Here is a 5,246-nt window from a genome sequence, read left to right as displayed (position 1 = left end):
CTCATCTCCTTAGCAAAGGGCTCCTGTGCTAAACCCTTGCTTTTGTGGCCAGGCTGAAAGTTTTCCAATTTTTTGCCCTCTGCTTTCTTCTGAATTATAAATTCTGGCTTTATCTCATGCCTTTGCCACCGTAACTCAGCACAGGCTGTTGCAGGTAGCCACGCAGCTTCCTGAACGCTTTGCTACTTAGAAATTTCTTCCGCCGAACACCCTGGGTCAGCACCTTTAAGTTCCACATTCCATAAAGCTTTGGGGCATGAACAGAATGCAGCCAAGTTCCTTGCCAGGGTGATCTTTGCCCCAGTTTCCAAAAAGCTCCTTCTCATTTCTATCTGAGATCTCCTTAGAATGGTCTTTACAGTCCATGTTTCCATAAACATTCTGCTCACCACCACTTAACGAGTCTCTAAAATGTTCCAAACTTTCCCTGGTTTTCTTGTTTTCTAAACTTTCACCAGCATCTAGGCTTTTTCTAGACTGTTCTTCCAAATTCCTCCAGCCTCTCCTCAACACCCAGTTCCAAAGCCATCTCCACATTTTCAAGGATCACTCCACTTGTCTAGTACCAACTTTCTGTATTAGTCCATTTCTGTTGCTTATAACAAAATACTTGGAACTGGATGATTTATAGGAAAATGAAGTTTATTCCTTACAGTTTCTGAGGCTGGGAAGTCCAATGTCCAGGGAACACATTTGGTAAGGGTCTTCTTGGTGTGGTGGCTTTACAGCAATGCAGGGGTCTCACATGGCAGAAGTGGTGGAGAAGAGAGAGAGTCTCTCACGTGCTCTCCTTTTAAAGCCCTCAGAGCCACACCCATGACCATCATTTTTAATCCATTCACTACTGCACGGTCCTACAATTTAATCACCTCTTCAAGGCCCTATCTTTCAATTACCCTAATAGGATTTCCCACTCTCAGCAGTTACAGTTGGGATTAAACTTCAGTGATCCCTGTCAATCCACTGCATTCAATCCACTGCAGAGGGGATTTCTGTAAAAGAGAACAGGTGCCTGGATGAGGAGGCGAGGCAGGAGGCACGCTGCATTTCTGGATGGTTCATGGTAATGGGGATGACCTCAGAGTGAGGGACAGACAGTGCAGGAGCACTTCCTTGCGTGGCCATGGGCAACGGGTCATGTGNGAGTGAGGGACAGACAGTGCAGGAGCACTTCCTTGCGTGGCCATGGGCAACGGGTCATGTGTATCGTGTGTCTGCTTGGTCGTAGATAGGGTCATGTAGGTTTATCCCTTCACACCGTGTGGGAGTGGAGCCAGGCAGACGAGATGTGGGGGAGTGTGGGAACTGTCTTTACTGCTTCTGTTTTCTCCATAATAGAAGAAGCAAGGTTGTCAGTAGAGAGGGAGGGGCAGGTTGAGAAATTGGAGGTTAGGAGGGCAGAAACAGGGGAGTGGCCGTATGGATGAGGGGAGTGTGTGTGCGTGTGCATGTGAGTGATGGTGTGTATGTGCATGTGTGAATGAATGGTGTGAGTGTGTGTGTGAGTGATGGTGTGTGTGAGTGTGGCATGTGTGAGAGTGTGTGTGTGTGTGAGTGATGGTGTGTATGTGTGTGTGAGTGATGGTGTGTGTGAGAGTGTGTGTGAGTGATGGTGTGTGTGATGGTGTGTGTGAGTGTGGCGTGTGTGAGAGTGTGAGTGCGTGAGTGCTGGTGTGTGTGTGAAAGTGTGTATGTGAGTGATGGGGGTATGTGTGTGTGAGTGATGGCATGTGTGAGTGAGTTTGTGTGTCAGTGATGGTGTGTGTGAGAGTGAGTGTGTGTGTGAGTGATGGTGTGTGTGAGTGTGGCGTGTGTGAGAGTGTGTGTGTGAGTGATGGTGTGTGTGTGACTGTGTGTGTGTGATGGTGTGTGTGTGTGAGTGGCATTTGTGAGAGTGAGTGTGTGTGTGAGTGATGGTGTGTGTGTGAGTGATGGTGTGTGTGAGTGATGGTGTGTGTGTGTGTGGCGTGTGTGAGAGTGTGTGTGTGAGTGATGGTGTGTGTGTGAGAGCGAGTGTGTGTGTGAGTGATGGTGTGTGAGAGTGTGTGTGAGTGATGGTGTGTGTGTGAGTGATGGNGAGTGAGGGACAGACAGTGCAGGAGCACTTCCTTGCGTGGCCATGGGCAACGGGTCATGTGCATCGTGTGTCTGCTTGGTCGTAGATAGGGTCATGTAGGTTTATCCCTTCACACCGTGTGGGAGTGGAGCCTGGCAGACGAGATGTGGGGGAGTGTGGGAACTGTCTTTACTGCTTCTGTTTTCTCCGTAATAGAAGAAGCAAGGTTGTCAGTAGAGAGGGAGGGGCAGGTTGAGAAATTGGAGGTTAGGAGAGCAGAAACAGGGGAGTGGCCGTATGGATGAGGAGAGTGTGTGTGCGTGTGCATGTGAGTGATGGTGTGTATGTGCATGTGTGAATGAATGGTGTGAGTGTGTGTGTGAGTGATGGCGTGTGTGATGGTGTGTGTGAGTGTGGCGTGTGTGAGAGTGTGAGTGCTGGTGTGTGTGTGAAAGTGTGTGTATGTGAGTGATGGGGGTATGTGTGTGTGAGTGATGGCATGTGTGAGTGAGTTTGTGTGTCAGTGATGGTGTGTGTGAGAGTGAGTGTGTGTGTGAGTGATGGTGTGTGTGAGTGATGGTGTGTGTGTGAGTGTGGTGTGTGTGAGAGTGTGTATGTGTGAGTGATGGTGTGTGTGTGAGTGACTGTGTGTGTGTGATGGTGTGTGTGTGTGAGTGATGGTGTGTGTGAGTGTGGCATTTGTGAGAGTGAGTGTGTGTGAGAGTGATGGTGTGTATGTGAGTGATGGTGTGTGTGAGTGAGTATGTGTGTGAGTGATGGTGTGTGTGTGAGAGCGAGTGTGTGTGTGAGTGATGCTGTGTGAGAGTGTGTGTGAGTGATGGTGTGTGTGTGTGAGTGATGGTGTGTGTAAGAGCGAGTGTGTGTGAGTGATGCTGTGTGAGTGTGTGTGAGTGATGGTGTGTGTGTGTGTGAGTGATGGTGTGTGTGAGAGTGTGTGTGATGGTGTGTGTGTGAGTATGTGTTTGAGTGTGTGTGTGAGAGTGTGTGTGAGTGATGGTGTGTGTGAGAGCGAGTGTGTGTGAGTGATGCTGTGAGAGTGTGTGTGAGTGATGGTGTGTGTGTATGTGTGTGAGAGTGTGTGTGTGTGAGAGTGAGTGTGTGTGTGAGTGATGGTGTGTGTGTGAGTATGTGTGTGAGAGTGTGTGTGTGAGTGAGTGTGTGTGTGAGTGATGGTGTGTGTGTATGTGTGTGAGAGTGTGTGAGTGAGTGTGTGTGCGATGGTGTGTGTGAGAGCGAGTGTGTGAGTGATGCTGTGAGAGTGTGTGTGAGTGATGGTGTGTGTGAGTGAGTATGTGTGTGAGAGTGTGTGTGTGTGTGAGTGAGTGTGTGTGAGTGATGGTGTGTGTGAGAGCGAGTGTGTGTGAGTGATGCTGTGTGAGAGTGTGTGTGAGTGATGGTGTGTGTGTGTGTGTGTGAGTGATGGTGTGTGTGAGTGAGTGTGATGGTGTGTGTGTGAGTGTGTGTGATGGTGTATGTGTGAGAGTGAGTGTGTGTGAGAGTGATGGTGTGTGTGTGTGTGTGAGTGATGGTGTGTGTGAGAGTGTGTGTGATGGTGTGTGTGTATGTGTGTGAGTGAGTGTGTGTGTGAGAGCGAGTGTGTGTGAGTGATGCTGTGAGAGTGTGTGTGAGTATGTGTGTGAGAGTGTGTGTGTGTGTGAGAGTGAGTGTGTGTGTGTGAGTGATGGTGTGTGAGTGAGTATGTGTGTGAGAGTGTGTGTGTGTGAGAGCGAGTGTGTGTGAGTGATGCTGTGTGAGAGTGTGTGTGAGTGATGGTGTGTGTGTGTGTGAGTGATGGTGTGTGTGAGTGAGTGAGTGTGATGGTGTATGTGTGAGAGTGAGTGTGTGAGAGTGATGGTGTGTGTGTGAGAGTGAGTGTGTGTGTGAGTGATGGTGTGTGTGTGAGAGTGAGTGTGTGAGAGTGAGTGTGTGTGTGAGTGATGGTGTGTGTGTGAGTGTGTGTGAGTGATGGTGTGAGTGTGTGTGAGTGTGTGTCTGTGAGTGATGGTGTGTGTGTGTGAGGGTGTGTGTGTGAGTGAGTGTGTGTGATGGTGTATGTGTGAGAGTGAGTGTGTGTGAGAGTGATGGTGTGTGTGTGAGAGAGTGTGTGAGTGATGGTGTGTGTGTGAGTGTGTGAGTGTGAGGGTGTGTGTGTGTGAGTGTGTGATGGTGTATGTGTGAGAGTGAGTGTGTGTGAGAGTGATGGTGTGTGAGAGAGTGTGTGAGTGTGTGAGTGATGGTGTGTGTGTGAGTGTGTGTGTGTGAGGGTGTGTGTGTGAGTGTGTGTGATGGTGTATGTGTGAGAGTGAGTGTGTGTGAGAGTGATGGTGTGTGTGTGAGAGAGTGTGTGTGAGTGTGTGATGGTGTGTGTGTGAGTGTGTGTGTGTGAGGGTGTGTGTGTGAGTGAGTGTGTGTGATGGTGTATGTGTGAGAGTGAGTGTGTGTGAGAGTGATGGTGTGTGTGAATGATGGTGTGTATGAGTGTGGCATGTGTGAGAGTGTGTGTGTGAGTTATGGTGTGTGTGAGAGTGAGTATGTGTGTGAGTGATGGTGTGTGTGTATGAGTGATGGTGTGTGTGAGTGTGGCACGTGTGAGAGTGAGTATGTGAGTGATGGCGTGTGTGTGTATGTGAGTGATGGTGTGTGTGAGTGTGGCACGTGTGAGAGTGAGTGTGTATGTGAGTGATGGCGTGTGTGAGTGATGGTGTGTGAGAGTGAGTGTGTGTGTGAGTGATGGTGTGTGTGTGTATGTGAGTGATGGTGTGTGTGAGTGTGGCACGTGTGAGAGTGTGTGTATTGTGAGTGATGGTGTGTGTGTGTGATGGTGTGTGTGTGTGTGTGTGTGTGTGTGTGTGACGGCGTGTGAGGCCCGGGATGCGTCTTTCCTCTGAACGTAAGTAGCGTAAGGGCAAGCGCACAGCCCTGCTCTCTGCATCTCCACGGGGCCTATCCAAATGCCTGCACATTTGTGTGCCCAATAAATGTCATTTGCTGAATTTGTGGAAGATCTCTATAAAACTTTTCTGTAATATCTTTAAAAAATTCAGAGGGGTTGAAATATTCAGTTATACTTTCCAGCTCCTAGTAAAAATAGTTTGCATATGGCTGTGAAAAATAAAAATTGTACGAGTCCAACTATGCCAGAACCATAGTTTTTAAGTATCAATTAACA

General features: G+C 48.8%; 1 protein-coding gene across 1 annotated transcript in view; it reads left to right on the top strand.

Moving 5' to 3' along the window:
• EFCAB6 (EF-hand calcium binding domain 6) overlaps nucleotides 1–5,246 on the top strand; it is a 303,634-nt gene that overhangs the window by 53,655 nt on the left and 244,733 nt on the right. The window lies entirely within an intron of this gene.

This window comes from Galeopterus variegatus, unplaced genomic scaffold (genome assembly GCF_000696425.1).
Source record: "Galeopterus variegatus unplaced genomic scaffold, G_variegatus-3.0.2 Scaffold1567, whole genome shotgun sequence".
Taxonomy (NCBI): domain Eukaryota; kingdom Metazoa; phylum Chordata; class Mammalia; order Dermoptera; family Cynocephalidae; genus Galeopterus; species Galeopterus variegatus.
Note: the sequence above shows the minus strand (reverse complement) of the source record. Positions and strands in the feature narration are given on the sequence as shown.